Genomic DNA, 18565 nt, shown 5'->3' on the forward strand with positions numbered 1-18565 from the left:
GCTTTGGTGTATCCATATACTGCTGCTCAGGTCGCTCAATTATTTATGGACAACATTGTCCGATTACACGGAATTCCCACATCCATTATCAGTGACAGGGATGTCATTTTTACCAGTATCTTTTGGAAGGAATTATTCAAATTATAGGGCACCCAATTGGCAGTTTCGTCTGCATATCATCCACAAACGGATGGACAAACAGAGGTCGTCAATCGCACGATTGAAATGTACCTTCATTGTTTTGTGGGGGACACACCTAGACGGTGAGTGAAATGGCTTTCATGGGCAGAATTTTGCTATAACACATCTTATCACATAGCACTGGGAACTACTCTTTTCAGGGTAGTTTATGGCAGAGATCCACCTCGTCTGTTACCATATGAACCTGGGGCATCGAAAGTCGTCACTTTGGACCAAGCGTTAGCTGAAAGAGACGCTATGCTCACTAAGGTACGTACTCATCTACAGGAGGCCCAACACTCTATGAAAATCTATTATGATAAGAAGCACCGAGAGGTATCTTATTTCCCCGGAGACTATGTGTGGTTAAAGATTCAACACTACCGCCAACTGTCCTTGACTCCATCCAAGCGCCATAAGCTGTCTCCAAAATATTATGGTCCATTTCAGGTGTTGGACAAAATTGGGCCCGTGGCATACCGCTTGCAGTTACCAACGGAAGCAAAGATCCATAATGTATTTCACGTCTCCCAATTAAAGCCATTCCATGGTGACTCACCCCTACTGCACACTCCACTGCCGCCACTACATGAGGGCAAAGTCCTTTCTACTCCAGTTCAGGTTTAAAAGCACACGACATTCAGGGTGATTGGGAAATTCTCATCCAGTGAGCAGATGCCAACCCCAGTGACACCACATGGGAGCCGTTATTAGCATTTCGACTCCTATATCCTTCCTTCGAGCTTGAGGACAAGCTCTTTCTCTAGGAGGGGGGGGGGGGGGGGTGATGTTATGGACTCTATAGCATCACGAGTTACCAACAGGTGTAGGAATTAATTAATGTTATTTTCAATTTGCATGTAATTGTCTTTGGTTTGGGTTGGTTTAGCATTTATTGGTTTGAACCATTGACCCAAGCGGTCTAAAGTGTTTGGGCGTCCTCAACCCTATTTAAGGGGACGACTAGGGTAATGAAAAGATAGCAATTGAGTCTACTCTAGCTTAGATTAAAGTAGATAAACATGTTGAGAGCTCCTTCAAGCTCTCTCCCGTTTTCCCCAATTCCTTTTCCGAAATTTTGTCTTCATCATTCCATCTTTCTATCTCAATGTCAAGAAAGGTAATGGAAGGAAGAGAAGAGAGGAGGGTGACAAGATCCATGGCTCGTGAGGATCCTAACAGATGCCAACCAGAGTTTAGGGTGAAAATTACAAGAATGCCCCTATGGAATATTTAATCCTAAACTGATATAAAAAGTAGTAATATAAAACTAAGGAACTCAGTACCCAATGACTTAGCCATGGTGCTTCTGAGTTACACGTTACGCTATCGAGTTCATAACATCACTCCCCTTTCGGAGAAAGGGCTTGTCCTCAAGATCGAAGGTAGGATTGGCCCGGAGAAATGTCTTCACATCTTCCAATGTTGTTGCCACTTCCTCTGTGTCAGCCCACTGGATGAGAACCTCCCACTTGTTATGAAGTTGGTGGGCTTGCAATGATGTGGCTCGAGAGAAAATAACATGCCCCTCCTTTACTGGCGATAAGAACGGAGGCGGAGGTGGTGCTGGTCCCCTGAAGGGTTTGAGGAGGGACACATGAAAGACATTGTGCAATTGAGCATTTGGTGGAAGCTACAATTGGTATGCCACTTGGCCAATGCAATGGAGAACTAAAAAGGGCTCAAAGAATTTGGGAGATAGCTTGTGGCAGGGACCATCCAGAGACTGTTGATGGTAGGGTTGGAGGCAAAGCCACACATAATCACCGGGGTTGTACATCACATCTCGGGGGCCCTTGTCATATTATGCTTTCATCCTGGCCTGAGCGTTCTAGAGACGTTGGGTGGCTGCTTAAATTACTTGATCACAGTCCAGCAATGCCTGGTCAAGGGTGTCAACTCTGGTGGAACCAGCCATATTGAACAACAACCTAGGTAGATCCCTGCCGTAGAGGACCTTGAATGGTGTGGCTTGCAAGGTGGAATGGAAGGACGTATTGTAACAATATTTGGCCCAAGGGAGCCATTGAAGCCACTATTGTGGGCGGTAGTCCATAAAGCACCGTAAGTACATTTCCACCGTGTGGTTAACACCCTCAGTCTGTCCATCAGATTATGGGTGAAAAGAAGAGGAAAAGTTCAGGTTGGTACTGCATAATCGGAAGAACTCTCTCCAAAAGTGGCTAGGGAAGACCGCATCACGATCGCTCTCTATGGACTCCAAAATGCCATGCAAATGAACAATATTGTAAAAAAACACTTGAGCGACTCATGAAGTCGTATACGGATGACCCAAAGGGATAAAGTGAGCATACATTGAGAATCTTTCAACCACCACCAATAGGACGGATTTTTCGGAGGCTTTGGGAAGGCCATCAATGAAGTCCATGGAAAGATCAGTCCAAACCTGTGTGAGAAGGGTGAGTGGTTGAAGGATGCCCACTGGGGATAAATGTTTAGCCTTGTTGCATTGACAGGTATGACACAAGGCTACGTACTCAGCAACTGCGGATTTCATGCCTTGCTGGTAAAAATTGGCCCTGATCCGATGCAACGTCTTTTGAATGCCCACATGAGTGCTATCATGGTAGGTGGATAAATTTACTACAACCAAGGGAGAGGACTGTGGTAAATAGATGTGATTGCCATACATAATGGTGTTGTCACGGATTGCCCACCTGGAGTCCATGGTTCCTACAGTGATCTTCCTAGATAGCTCTAGGAGTGCTAGGTTAGTCCGCTGGTCCTCTTTAAAGGAATCGAGCAAGAGAGACTTTGGTTGGCTAATTGCATAGACTTGGTGTGGTTCCTCCATATGTCGGGATAAAGCATCATTCACCTTGTTAAATTATTCTGGCTCGTGTTCCACTGTGAAGTCAAACCCAAATAATTTTCTTATCTAGTGTTGTTGTGGAGGCGTCGAGATGCGTTGTGCTAGCAAAAATTTGAGGTTGTACGTCCCCACAAGTAGGACCGCCAGTGTTGAACCGCCTTGGCTGACCAAATCAGCTCGTGCTCATAAGCAGGTAATTCTGGTGATGTGCTGCTAGTTGCCAGCTAAAATATGCAATGGGGTGTTGTGCTTGCTGTAGTACCACCCCTTGAAGCATCACACTCCACCACAAATAAGGTCTCAAAGTCCAGCAATTGCAGGACTGGAGTGGAAATTTGCTCCATCATCCCAAATGAAGGTGTTGCGCTTGAGAAGATTGGTCAATGGACTGGCCAGAGGACCGTAATTTTGTATAAATTTCCAATAATGGCCAACTAGCACCAAAAATCCTCTTAAGACTGAAATGTTGTGCGGTTGAGCCTAGTTGGTGATTGCTGTAATTTTTTCTAGGTTCACTGTGATGCCCTTTGCTGAAATGATGTGGCACATATAGGTGACTTGGGCCTTCCCAAATGAACATTTGGAGCATTTCACGAAGAGATGATGTGCTCAGAGGAGTTGGAAAACAAGCTGTAAGTCTTCAAAATGTAGTGCTTATGATTTGTTGTAAATCAAAATATCATCAAAGAAAACCAACACAAATTTGCGAAGATAATCATGAAATACATCATTCATCAAAGCCTGAAAAGGTAGACGTGTGTTGGATAACCCGAAAAGCATCACCACGAATTTGAAGTGTCCATGGTAAGTACGGAATGCTATTTTCTTGATATCTGCCGGATGCATTTTTATTTAGCGATAACCCAATCTCAAATTCAGCTAGGTAAATATTGTTGACCTATGCAATTCATCCAATATCTCATCTACCATTGGTATGGGAACTTGTTTTTGATGGTTTTTGCATTGAGCTCCCTATAGTCCACACAGAACTGCCATGTGCCATCATGCTTCTTAACTAGTATAACCGGTGAAGAAAATGGGGAACTACTGCTATGGATAAGGCCCTGTTCAAGCATGCTCTTGCACTGCCATTTGATTTTATCTTTCTGGAGGTGTGGATACCTGCAGGGTCTGACCACCATTGCATCTGATCCAGCTTTTAAAAAAATTTGGTGGTCACAGTGCCTCAATGGGGAGAGCCCAGACGGCTCCCGAAACAAGTCGGAGAACTCCTCTAGTAATTTGTCTATGTTGCTGCTCGTGTAATAAGTGTACATGGGGGCCGGCTGTAGCGTGACTGCCCCTTTAAAACACAGATTTGCCTTTAGACACAAAGCTCATTGTTAAAGTTGAGAAGTCCCACAAAATTGAGCCTAATGTTTGCAACCAGTTAACCTCGAGCACCATATCAAATCCGGCTAAAGGAATGACAAAAAAATCAATGGTAAAGTGAGTGTTACCAATGGAAAATTGTACCACCTTGCTGACCCTGTAACTCAAAACCTTCTCACCTTTGGCTATTGAAACCGTGGCAATTGGGTGATGTTGGATCCCAAGTCAGAGGGGTTTCGCCATTGTCACGATGAGGGAACCTGAGTTGACAAACCCCACCAGCTCCTGGTAAGATACCTTTGCTCGCACTTGCATGGTTTTGGCCGACTTCTGTCCGGTAATGGCATGTAAGGAAATTTCTGGTTCAACCTCCACTGGAGTGTCCTCTATTGGTTCTTCCTCCTTTTCCCATGCTTCCAACTCAAACCAAAACAATCTTTTACATTGGTGGCCAACTAGTTAATCTTCATCACAATTATAGCAAATGTTCTTCGTTATTTGGTCAGCTATTGTTGAGGACTCAATAGCTAACCGAGTCACCCAAAGGAGGTGCCAATGACTCACTCAGTTAATTACTATTATTTTCATATTTTATATTGCTTTTAAATATATTTTTCATTAAGTATTTAAGAGTACATGCCGTAGGGGCAGAATTATAATTGTGAAGCCCTAAACTCTAATGACGTCAAACCCTATTTAGAGGGTAAAGGAATAGAAGAAAAGTAAGCATTGAATTAGGTTAAATAGGGTTTTGAGTTCTCCTTAACGAGCTCTAGGGTTTGGGAGGTCTCCTTGATGAGCTCTAGGTACAGGTTCCCTCTTGAATCTGAGTTTCTTCTTTCTCTCTTGAATTATGCTTTATTTTGTTCTTATCGAAACCAAGGGGGGAAGTTATTTCCATTTTTTTGAGCTCAACCAGAGGCTATAGCCTCTCAACCAGAGGCTATAGCCTCTCATCCATCCATAGTAGTAAGAGAGGGTTCCTCTCTCTCTTTCTGATGAAAAGTAGGGGCTTTCCAGCCCTATATAGAGAGCAACCAGAAATAGAGGTGCTTCAGCCTCTAGTCCAGTGAGCAGCAGGGTTAAGGACCCCTAACCCCTCTCATCCGTGAGCAGTAATAAGAAGCAAGAAGGGTCCTAACCCCTCTCAATAGTGATCCGCCAGGGCCCACCCCTTTCTTGTCTGAGAGCAGCAAGGGTTTCTCAACCCTTAACAAAAACAACAACCAAGCTGTAAAGGTTGGAACAACTTCAAAATATGAACCTCCATATCAATAGACTTTCTAGGATGATGGGAAATATTACGGCTGGAAGGAACTCAACCCCAGAAAAAGAGGAGAGGACAACTCGCACAACAGAGGGGGAGACCAGTTTGCAGAGTGCAATGCCTTTCCTGCCCAGACTGGTTGAATAGGAATGAGGCACCATACCAAGGTATACAAAACTTGATTTTCCTACTTTTAATGGGTCAAACGACCCCTTGATTTGGTTACATAGGTGCGAAATGTTTTTTATCCATCAAAGAACATCAGAAATTGATAAGGTGGGACTGACCGCCTTCCACATGCTCGATGAAGCACAACTTTGGTTTCATCAAGTAGAGTTGGATAGATTGGTGCCGGATTGGGAAGAGTTTAAAGAATTATGCACTATACGGTTTGGTCCTCAAGCCCACAGTAACCCCTTGGGGGATTTGTGTTATGGGACAACAATCATAGTACGTCAGACAGCTGGATCCAGGGTTAAGTATCTATGTTTGCCACTCCTAATAGGCCAGTGTTTTGGATAGTATTGGCTAGGTACCTAACATTTGGTATCAGAGCGGGCGCAAAGTTGCGAGTTCGATTCCTGGGGCGCACAAAAACTGGATAAAAATTACTGGTAGGTTGTAGAGGCTGGATTAAAATTATTGGTAAGCCACGGTTGTGCCAGTATCGCTGCACACTCGTGGTCATCGGCTCGTAACGGTGGGAGTACTGTTATGGGACAGCAATCACAGTGCGTTAGACAGCTGGATCCTGGGTTAAGTACCTATGTTTTCCGCTCCTAACAGACCTGTCTTTAGGGTAGTATTGGGAAGGTACCTAATATATGGTATCAGAGTGGGCTCCCACGTCGCGAGTTCAAATCCCGGGGTGTGCAGAGGCTGGATTAAAATTACTGGTAGGTCATAGAGGCTGGATTAAAATTATCGGTAGGTCATAGAGGCTGGATTAACATTACTGGTAGGCTGTAGTTGGGCCAGTGTCACTGCGCCGCCGTGGTCATCGGCTCGTGAAGGTGGGGTGTGATGTTATGGTCCAGGGTTAAGTACCTATGCCTTCCGCTTCTAACAGGCTGGTCTTTTGGGATGCATTGGCTAGGTGTTTAATAATTTAATGTTGTTACGACAAACTGGGCCAGTGGAACTATATCAAAAACAGTTCCTAGAAAAATTGGCTTGAGCTAGTCGGATGGTTCGCGTAGACCGGTAAGTCAATTTATTTACAACAGGCCTTAATGAGTCATAAGGTTAGATGTGGAGTTCCACGTACCTATTGACTTAGCTCAAGCAATGAGTCTATCTCGCGCACTAGAAACTCAACAAAAATTTCAAAACGGGAGGACAACTTGGCAAGGGGATCGGAACACTTCCAATAGTTGGCAAGGGAGGTGCAACACTACCCCTCAGATAACTTTCCCATCAGGGAAACCGCGTAGAAATAATCCCATGACTACTCTTGTAGCAGATACATGGCCTAGCAACCCACTTGCCCAGTATATTCGAAAATTAACTAGTTGGGAGATGGCTGACCGTAGGGCAAAGAACTTTTGTTACAATTGTGATGAACCATACAGGGCAGGCCATCAGTGTATAAGGTTGTTCTGGTTAGAAGTCGATGAAATCACAAAAATAGAACAAATTGATGATCCTAGTGAGGAAGATCCACCAGAAATCTCTCTGCATGCCATTATCGGCCAAAAATCCGCCAAAACAATCCAAGTCTGGACTTGGGTGATGGACCAGGACCTTGTCAGCCATGTGGATTCCGGAAGTACACATAATTTTCTCAGTTTAACAGCTGCTCAACACCTTCAACTACAAATCCTTCGTCACTCAACAACCACTTTTTTGGTTACCAATGGAGAGAAAGTTCCTAGATATGGCATCAGCAATACAGTAAATTTCTCAATCGGTACGACTTTCTTTCATTCAGAATTTTTTGTCATACCTCTTGCTGGGTTCGATATGGTATTGAGTATTAAATGGCTGCAAACCTTAGGTCCTATTTTTTGGGACTTTACTGGTTTAACTATGAGTTTTGAAATGGGCGGATGCCTAGTACTATTACAGGGCAGTCAAGTGGACAAGCCACATCACATTCATATGCTTCACACACAGGACAATCCGGACAGCACATTAGAACATTTCCTACATGAATTCTTGGACTTTTTCCAAGAGCCTTCCAGGCTGCCTCCCTTGAGGCACTGTGACCATCATATATGTTTAAAACAGGGCTCAAAGGTGGTGGTAGTTCGACCTTATCGGTACCCACACTTCCAGAAAGATGAAATCGAAAGATAGTTAAAGCTATGCTACAGCAAGGCCTTATTCGCAGTAGCCATTCACCATTTTCTTCACCAATCCTCCTCGTTAAGAAACATGATGGTACATGGTGATTTTGTGTCAATTATCGGGATTTGAATGCACAAACTGTGAAAGACATGTTCCCTATTCCTATGGTAGAGAAGCTTCTAGATGAATTACATGGGTCATATATATTCACCAAATTGGACTTGCGCTCCAGATATCATCAGGTTCGTATGCACCCAAATGACATAGAGAAAACTGCCTTCCGCACTCATCACAACCATTTTAAATTTTTGGTCATGCCATTTGGATTATCCAACGCACCCTCTACATTCTAGGCGTTGGATATTCCACAACTATCTTAGCAAATTTGTATTTTGTTTTATTACATACTCATTTACAGCCAGTTCAGAACTCAACATTTAGAGCATTTAAAAGTGGTATTTCAATTGTTACGTGCACATCAACTATATTTAAAGAAATCCAAATTCTCATTTGTGACATCACATGTGGCCTATCTCGGCCATATTATTTCCATTGATGGGGTCATGGTTGATTCCGAAAAAATTCAAGCCATTGGCTGCAACCTATGAATACCTCTGGTTTGAGAGGGTTTTTGGGATTAGTATGATATTATAGAAAATTTATCAAGAATTATGAACCATTAGCAGCACCATTGACAAGTCTCCTCAAGAAAAATTCCTTTATTTGGAATGACCAGGAAACACAGTCCTTCTCATATAGGAAATTAGCTCTTGCCTCCGCTCGAGTTCTACAACTTCCCAATTTTGAAGATTTATTTGAGACCGAGTGTGACGCATCCGGTGGGGGCATTCGGGCCGTTCTACAGCAGCACTTTCACCCTGTTGCATTTTTCAACAGACAATTGGCAGAACTACATCACAAATTGGCAGCATATGAACACGAGTTAATCGGGTTGGCCAAAGCTGTCTAACATTGGAGACCGTACTTTTGGAGCCGTGCATTTCTCATTCACATTGATCATTACAGTATTAAATATTTGCTGGAGCAGGGCCTCACGATTTCTCCTCAACAGCACTGGATTAGTAAATTGATGGGATTCTACTTTACAATGAAATACCGTGTTGTGCGGTTAAACAAGGCAACCAATGCCTTGTCATGATGTTTGGAGAATCCACCGCTTCTCTATGCTATCAGTCAACCTCGTTTTATTCTCTTAGACTCTGTAAAGGAGGAAAATTCCAGCAATCCGGTTCTCCTCAATTTGCACAACAAAATTACAGAGGGGGCACTGAACTGTAGATGGGCCATTCAGGATTCTCTTATTTACTACAAATTGCTCTTATATGTACCACACACTTCAAAGTTAGTTTTAGCCATCATCTCAGCATACCATGACACCACTCATGAAGGCATATAGAAAACATTGCATCACATTCGAGCAAATTTCTATTGGCAGACTATGAAGACCTCCATTGCAGCATATGTAACATCCTATCCGATATGTCAATGTAACAAAGCCAAACACTTAAATCCAATGGGTCTTCTGCAGCCTCTTGGTCTTCCTACATAAGCGTGGGCCAATATATCTATGGATTTCGTCAAAGGTCTTCCAAAATCTTCCGGCAAAAAGGGTTTTATTTGTGGTGGTGGATAGGTTCTCCAAGCATGCTCACTTTATTCCCATGGCACACCCATATACGGCATCTAGAGTGGCACAAATATTCCTCAAGCATATTGTTCATTTACATGGCATTCCAGAATCGATTGTCAGTGATCATGATGTGGTCTTTACCGGCACTTTTTGGCGGGAGCTTTTTCATCTATGCAGCACCAAGTTGAAATTCTCATCATCCTATCATCCTGTTATGGACTCAATAAGACTGAGTCATCTACTTTACTTTTATTATTTATGTTACTTTTAATTTTAAATTTTATTGATTTGTAATAAGACTTAAAGGTACAGGTAGAATTGGGTTTTAATAACCCTAACCTATGTTGATGTTAATTACCCTATTTAAGGGGTAAGGATGGAGAAATAAAACAAGTTCGGAATTAGCATAAACTAGGGTAATTTAGGTTCTTTCTAGGCTCTCTATTCTAGGGTTCTTGGCTTGAACTCTCTTGGGGGGTTTGCTGCATCCATTGGGGAGTCTTTGAGGAGATCTTGGAAGGAAAAGGAAGAGGAATTACCTTTTTCTTTTGAGCTGCAAGAGAGAAGATCATCTCTTTCATGAAAATTCCAGAAAAGGAGAGGTCTTAACATGAGTCTACCCAGGAAGGAGGAAGGGTTCTTGTTGCTGGTTGGGAGTTCTGAATTCTGGGCTGAGGAGTTCCGAATTTTGGGCTTAAGAGGAGTTCTGAATCTGAGCTGAGGAGGAGTTCCGAATTCTGGGCAGAGGAGTTCCGAATTTTGTGCTGAGGAGGAGTTCCGAATTCTGGGCAGAGGAGTTCCGAATATTGGGCTGAAGAGGAGTTCCGAATCTGAGCTGAGGAGTTCCGAACTCATTCAAAGAGGTAACTTGAGATTCTATTTTCTTAAGTACAGCAGGTTAGAATTCTGTTTTAATTTACTTGCGTGATTAGTGGTTAAATCCATACGTTTCTGTTTCAACTTACCTGCGTGAACAGTGGTTGGAGACAAGATTCTTGGTTCCTTATAGTGTTTAAAAACCTTGTAACGTGCTAGATTCATCAGTATCTCACCGAGTTACTAGATCCATGGCTAGGGACCATAACAACTTGGTATCAGAGCAGGGTAACCTGGCAGAGAGAAGCACCAATGAATACTTTGAATTGCTTGAAAGAAAATTTGATACTGTCCTAGAGAGGTTCTCAAAAATTGATATCGATATGGAGACCTTGAAGGGAAGGATGGATAGCATGGAGAATGGTCTATCAACTAGCAAGAAATTTGCTGCATTGGAGGAAAAGTTCACTCTCAGTTTGGAAACCTTGAAAGGAAGGATGGATAACATGGAGATTGGTCTGAGCACTGGGAAAAACCCAATTCCGGGAGACCATTAGCAGATCAGAGGAGGAGATGAGTTTACTAGACACACGAGTTTCTCGGGTCAGCAAGGACCCTTCATTCCGGGGGGGACACCTCAACCAGGGGCGAGGGACTGTACCCCTCATTCCAGATCAGAGAGGAGGGGACCATTCGTATAACAGAGGGGGAGATGAATTTCCGAGGCACACGAGTTTCTCTAGACAACAAGGACCCCTCATTCCGGGGGGGCACTTTTACCAGGGGGGAGGCACTGTTCCGAGGTATACTAAAATGGAATTCCCTACTTATAATGGGTTAGAAGACCCTTTGATATGGTTCTATCGATGCGAAAAAAAATTTAGCCATTAGCGAGTCCCAACCTATGACCGAGTCAACGTAGCTGTTTTCCACTTACTAGGGGAAGCACAACTTTGGTACCAGCTAGTTGAGGTTGATAGCGAGGTGGTAGATTGAGATGAATTTAAGCGACTGTGTTCTCTCCGTTTTGGTCCTCCGGCTTACAGTAACCCTTTGGGAGATTTGGTTTTACTAAGCCAAACTGGGGCCATGGAGCAATATCAAAAATTGTTCCAGGAAAAATTAGCACGAGCCAGCAGTATGGTACAAGTGGATCAGCAAGTTGCGCTATTTACAACAGGACTGACGGAGGCCTTAAAGCTTGAGGTGGAGCTCTATGCACCTGTTGACTTATCCAGCGCTATGAATATAGCTCGTGCTTTAGAATTGCGACAGCAGGCACAACACAGACGACCTCCAGGGTCAGGGGAGCGCATTCCTCCGAGAAACAACCCGGGTATTACTTTGACAGGGGATCCGAGATCTAGTCATCCTACAACTCCTTATATAAAAAAATTGACAAGTGCTGAGATGGCGGAACGACAGGCTAAGAATCTATGTTACAACTGTGATGAACCATATCGGGTTGGGCATCAGTGCAAAAGATTGGTTTTGATCGATAAGGTTGAAGATGAGGATATCGAGGTGACAAAGGATATGATTGAGGAAGAACCACCGGACATCTCCCTGCATGCCATTACTGGGCAGCAATCGGCCACAACTACGCAAAATGGGAGCGGCTCGACAACTTTCACTAGGTCTACCCAACTTCCGAGCTTGAGGTCAAGCTCGATCTCCAAGGGGGGGCAGATGTTATGGACTCAATAAGACTGAGTCATCTACTTTACTTTTATTATTTATGTTGCTTTTAATTTCTAATTTTATTGATTTGTAATAAGACTTAAAGGTATGGGTAGAATTGAATTTTGTAACCCTAACCAATGTTGATGTTAATAACCCTATTTAAGGGGTAAGGATGGAGAAATAAAGCATGTTCGGAATTAGCATAAACTAGGGTAATTTAGGTTCTTTCTAGGCTCTCTATTCTAGGGTTCTTGGCTTAAACTCTCTTGGGGGTTTGCTGCATCCATTGGGGAGTCTTTGAGGAGATCTTGGAAGGAAAAGGAAAATGAATTACCTTTCTCTTCTGAGCTGCAAGAGAGAAGATCATCTCTTTCACGAAAATTCCAGAAAAGGAGAGGTCTTGACGTGAGTCTACCCAGGAAGGAGGACGGGTTCTTGTTGCTGGTTGGGAGTTCCGAATTTTGGGCAGAGGAGTTCCGAATTTTGGGCTTAAGAGGAGTTCCGAATCTGAGCTGAGGAGGAGTTCCGAATTCTGGGCAGAGGAGTTCCAAATTTTGTGCTGAGGAGGAGTTCCGAATTCTGGGCAGAGGAGTTCCGAATATTGGGCTTAAGAGGAGTTCCGAATCTGAGCTGAGGAGTTCCGAATTCATTCAAAGAGGTAACTTGAGATTCTATTTTCTTAAGTACAACAGGTTAGAATTCTGTTTTAATTTACCTGCGTGATTAGTGGTTAAATCCATACATTAGACAAAAGGGATTTTGTTTCAACTTACCTGCGTGAACAGTGGTTGGAGACGAGATTCTTGTTTCCTTACGGTGTTTAAAAACCTTGTAACGTGCTGGATTCATCAGTATCTCACCGAGTTACTAGATCCATGGCTAGGGACCATAACACATCCTCAATAAAACGGCCAAACAAAAGTGGTTAACCGCACTGTGGAAATATATCTCCGATGTTTGGTGGGTGATCATCCTAAAAATTGGGTTCAATGGCTACCATGGGCTGAATATTGTAACAACACTTCCTTCCACACTGCATTGCAGTCTACTCCCTTCAGTGTTCTATATGGAAGAGATCCTCCTCAGCTTCTCTCATATACTTCAGGCTCCACACGAGTGGACTCTATTGATCAGGCACTAATTGAACAGGACTAGCTGCTACAGAATATTTCGGCTTGCCTCCTCAAAGCACAAGTTCATATGAAGGACATCTATGACAAAGGGACACCGGGATGTCGCATACAAGGAAGGAGACTACATATGGTTACGACTCCAACTTTACAACCAACACTCAGTAGCTGGCCAACAGCGTAATAAACTTTCTCCAAAGTACTTTGGGCCTTTCTCAATTATTCGGCGCATCAGGCCAGTTGCCTATCAACTGCAACTTCCCACCACAACCAAACTTCATTATGTGTTCCACGTCTCCTTACTTAAACCCTTTCAGGGCTCACCCCCTCCTTCAACCCTGTCACTTCCTCCGATTGACAATGGATGGGTTATTCTTACTCCAGCCACGGTATTGAATGCCCGCCTTATTAATGACTAGTGGGAGATTCTAGTCCAATGGAAGGACACCGAACCAGCAGCTGCTACGTGGGAACAACTGGCCAACAAACAAGTCTTCCCAACTTACGAGCTTGAGGACAAGCTCTATCTCCAGGGGGGGGGGACGGATGTTCAGGAATCAATAGCTAACTGAGTCACCCAAAGGATGTGACAATGACTCACGGAGTTAATTACTTTTACTTTCCTATTTTATATTGCTTTTAAGTATATTTTTCATTAAGTATTTAAGGGTACATGCCTAGGGGCAGAATTGTAATTATAAAGCCCTAAACTCTAATGACGTCAAACCATATTTAGAGGGTAAAGGAATAGAGGAAAAGCAAGCATTGAATTAGGTTAAACAGGGTTTGGAGTTCTCCTTGATGAGCTCTAGGGTTTGGGAGGTCTCCTTGATGAGCTCCAAGTATAGGCTCCCTCTTGAATCTGAGTTTCTTCTTTCTCTCTGGAATTCTTCTTTATCTTGTTCTTACCAAAACCAAGGGGGGAAGTTCTATCCCTTTTTCTGAGCTCAACCAGAGTCTATAGCCTCTCATCTGTCCACAGCAGCAAGAGAGGGTTCCTCTCTCTCTCTCTTTCGGAGCAAAGGTAGGGGCTTTACAGCCCTATACCGAGAGCAACCAGAAATAGAGGTGCTTCAGCCTCTAGTCCAGTGAGCAACAGGGTTAGGGACCCCTATCCCCTCTCAACTGTGAGCTGCAGATCCTAACCCCTCTCAGCAGTGAGTAGCCAGGGCTCATCCCTTTCCTATCCAAGATCAGCTAGGGTTTTCAACCCTTACCGAGAACAAAAACCAAGCTATAAAAAGGAGACTATTCCTCCTGACTGAGAGCAGCAGCTCTCTGACAGCGCTGGATTCACCGATCCTACATTGAGTTACTCGATCCATGGCCAGGGACCATAACAACCATTTCCATCCCGGTTAATTTTTTGATATATGGGGGTGATGAGTTGCTGGTTCTAGTGGTTACTACCACAATATGGCCAGTGGCCCTGTCACCAGAGGTGAATAGTTCCTCCTCCCTTGCCACCCAGGCTCACTGGTTCTCCCCCCTTGCCAACTACTCCTATTCTGAATGTGATGTCTTGCTTCCATTTGTCCTAGCCAAACTCATAGCTCGCCCCAAATTAGTAGGCGCGTGGAGCTCCACCTCCAGCTTCAACGAACCAGTAAGCTCTACTGTGAAAAAATTTACATGCTGGTCTCTTTGAACTAGGTGGCTTGCTTGAGCTAGTTTTTCCTAAAATTAAGTTTGGTATGGTTCCACCGAACTGGTCTCTCTTAAGAAGACCAAGTCTCCCAAAGGGTTGCTGTAAGCTAGCGGTCTGAACCGTAGAGTGCACAACTCTTTAAACTCTTCCCAATCCACGACCAGGTGGTCCAATTCAACTTGATGGAACCAGAGTTGTGCTTTATCTAGCAAGTGGAAAACAGCTACAGTCACCTTGTCCATGTCAGATGTACCCTAGTGGGCATAAAATTTTTCACATCTGTGTAGCAAGATTAAGCGGTCGACGGACCTGGTGTAGGTGGTGAAATCAAGTTTGGTGTACCTGGGTAATGACCCTCCACCTAGTGTCGGTATACCATTGCGTCCAGAATGTTATTCTCCTCCTTTGTTATAAGAGTGCTCTTCCATCCTTCGTGTGGTGTTTGGGAGTCGGTTTAATCCAGCCATAATCTCAGAGTTGCATGGTCTGCCTTCAATTCACTAGTAAGGTTTCTCAGCTCTTTCCTTTGGGATGGGTCTCCCATGTTACCCTGCTCTGATACCAAGATGTTAGGGTCCCTAGTCATAGATCGTGTAACACAGTGTGGGATGGATAGATCCAAAACTAAGAGAGTAAGTTCTTTCACTTCTGTTTTGGACTGGTACTGGATAGAAACTCCCTGAGGTGCTCAACCAGATCTGAACAGCAGCACTCTGTGGTTCTTGGCTGGGACTTGGTATCAACCCACTAGTGTGCTCGGTTAACAGGGCAGCAGTAGACTACTAGGCTGTTATAGTCCTAGAATTCCACAATGCGATTCGTAGGGAAACTTGAAGAAGAGAATGAAGAGGAGAAGAATCGTAGGGGAAGACAAGGAGGAGTGGAGATGGATAACCCGACTCTAAGGGTTTCCATAACCCACAACTCTTGAAGGGAGTCCACAAGCTAGGGTTCTAGGGGAACGCCGACCCTAGTTCATTGAGGAGAACACAAATCCTTTGTAACTTTCTGCTTATCCCTTTCATTCCATGACGTCTCTTAAATAGGGCTGAAGCTTTCAACGTTCCAAAGAGAATTATAATTTTACCCTTCTATGAAATTTAACATGAAAATAAAATAAATGACTACATAACTAACTTAGTCAGAGTAATTGACTCAGCCATGGTCTCCCAGCCTGACTTGGCTCACTATTTGGTCCATAACATCACACCCTTCCTGGAGAACGAGCTTGTCCTCGAGCTTGAAGGTAGAGTATGTCGGCCAAAACAATTTTGTGAGCTCCGAAGCCCTCTGCTGGTTTTATTTTTCTTTTTTTGAGTGCTTCTTATCTGTCTACTGAAAATCAGCTGCGTCAACTATCAGGCTAGGATTTTCTCACCAGTGGAGAAGAGATTCCACCCCATAGTGCCAGCCAGATAGAGGCCAACTGAAACATTGAAGACATCATCCCAAGAACCATGCTATAAGATGTAGCTAGTTAGAGATGTTCCAAAGACACCGAATTGTGAGAAAGCATCAATTTCCTGACTGCAAGGCATGCTTAGTACTGCCATTGCAAGAGAATTTACGAAGCTCAAAGGAGTCAGAAAGAAAGCTAGACCAAGAAATCCAATTGACTGCATGATCTTGCGAACTGTTGTAATAGATAGCCCTTTACTCACAAGTGTATATGCTATCCAACCACCAACATTTTTAGCCAATGCCAATGTCAACCGAGGAAGCACACAGAAAAGCCCAGATTTTGTAAGGTTGAACTTCAAAACCTGGTTGTAATATGTTGGCATCCATGTGAGAAGAATGAAAGTGCCCTAGTTGTGGCAAAAGTGAGAGATCAGTAGGGCCCAGACAAGGGCCTTGGACAGAATTAATCTCCATGGAATAGCTTTGACAGGCTCCTGAGAAACATTACCAGAGATCGTCAGTTCTCTTTCTTCTGGCCGAAGTGATGGATCCCCTCGGGGTGAACTATATGCCTTACTTAGCCATGATGCAAACCAAACAGTTCCAAAAGAGCCAAAAGAGTAAAAGACTGATGGCCAACCAAATTTATGAAGCAAAAAGGGTGAAAATGCCAGTCCTATTACAGAACCAAGGTACATTCCACTGAAAGCTAGAGCCAAGGATCTACTTCTCTCAGCTACAAGAACCCATTTTGATAGAATATTCTTCCTGACAGGCATGGCAACACCGCACCGATTCCCATGAAGGTACGAGTGGCAAGTAGGAAAGGCAAACCAAGCTTAGCAGCTATAGGTGTAAAAATTGTTGCAATTGACCACCAAACTACTCCAAATCCCAGTACAAGCTTGCCACCGACTGTGTCTGCCCATATTCCTCCAGCTAGTGAGTCAGAAGGTAACCGCAAAAGAAAGACGACTGGATCAGGCCAACAGTAGCAGGATTCCCATTAAACTCAGCCGACATGGAAAGGATAGCGATGCACATGTTTATGCTATCCATATGGCAGAGCAGAAAATGCTGAGAAATAGAGAATCAAAATCACCCATCGCTTCGAAAATGGTTCCCACCAAGGAAGATGTATAGTTGTGTAATCACATGTCTGTTTGTAAAATTGCAAGTCTTCTTCAGCGGGGCTTTTGACGTAAGTGACACCAACTAGTCGGAATGGCAGTACCAAATTAGCAGGTAAGATGCTAGATTTACCTGCTGACAGGATTAGGAACTGAACATATGCAGGCATCTCCATCTTATAGTAATCAAACTCATATTCAACCTGTTGACATTCCATAAGATTCTTGAGCAGTCTCACATTAGCGACTCCAACAAAGTTGAGTATTCTTGTAATTAACCTTGTCTCATCAAATGTTAAGTGGCACCCTTTCACCAGCTACAAACTCCAGTTATTAGCCTGTTACTTTGATAATCTGTTATGGGTGCAAGGGTGGTTGTGTGTAGGTACTCCATAGTGAGGGGTATACATTGTGAGAATGGAAAAATACTCCAGATCACAAGATTAAGTTGGCTAACAAAAATTGCAACACTCTCAGCATTAAGACCACAAAGGTTCAATGACAACTTCCCCACAACAACATAATCAACTCTAGCATGGACCCTGGATAGAAGTTGCAACACCATGCATTCAGCTGCTACACCATCATTGCCAAGAACAGAAGTAAGATGTCTAAGCAATGTTTCTAGAATCCCTCTTATCAAATTGGGTTTTGGCTCAGTGACATGTAAGCCAATAAGGAAATCCTGAAGAGCAAGCTTTCGATGTATTAAACAATGCAGCCGTGGAACCTTACTAGGAGGAAAATGAGCCAAAGCCTCATCACAAAGGCCATCCATGAGCTTATCTGAATCAGTCTTATGAACAATAAGCTCTGGATCAAAAGTGAATACTCCAATGTACTCAACAACATCATTCAGCTTTAGATCACTTTCCAAAGAATCATATATCTTAACAAGACATGAGAGAGATGTTGTATTAAAATCAGGTACCATAGAGATGTCTACAACATGACCATGAGAACCATGGGATGCCTAAAGTACCAGGGAAGGAAATTACTCTTCCGCTTCTTCTTGTAGCATGATGATGTACCACTGAGTTCTGAATTAGAACCATTTGATTCCATGCCAACAGATGAGACATGAGCAAATTTGTTAGTCCTCCAAGTTGGGCCATCCTTGAAGGCACCAACGTAGAACTCACTACCAAGCATGTCCTGGGCATAATTTGCAAAATCCCTATAAGAGTGGGGTGTGTTCGCCACTC

The 18565-nt window shown here is 43.5% G+C and overlaps 1 pseudogene; it reads right to left on the minus strand.

The window, feature by feature from the left end:
- Window positions 1-16187: 16187 nt before the first annotated feature.
- On the minus strand, window positions 16188-17274 carry LOC137935262 (probable anion transporter 1, chloroplastic; annotated as a pseudogene).
- Window positions 17275-18565: the final 1291 nt, after the last annotated feature.

Source organism: Aristolochia californica, unplaced genomic scaffold, assembly GCF_029961685.1.
Source record: "Aristolochia californica isolate CCGP_79_NKW_82.1479 unplaced genomic scaffold, dmAriCali1.0.hap1 SCAF_6, whole genome shotgun sequence".
Classification (NCBI taxonomy): domain Eukaryota; kingdom Viridiplantae; phylum Streptophyta; class Magnoliopsida; order Piperales; family Aristolochiaceae; genus Aristolochia; species Aristolochia californica.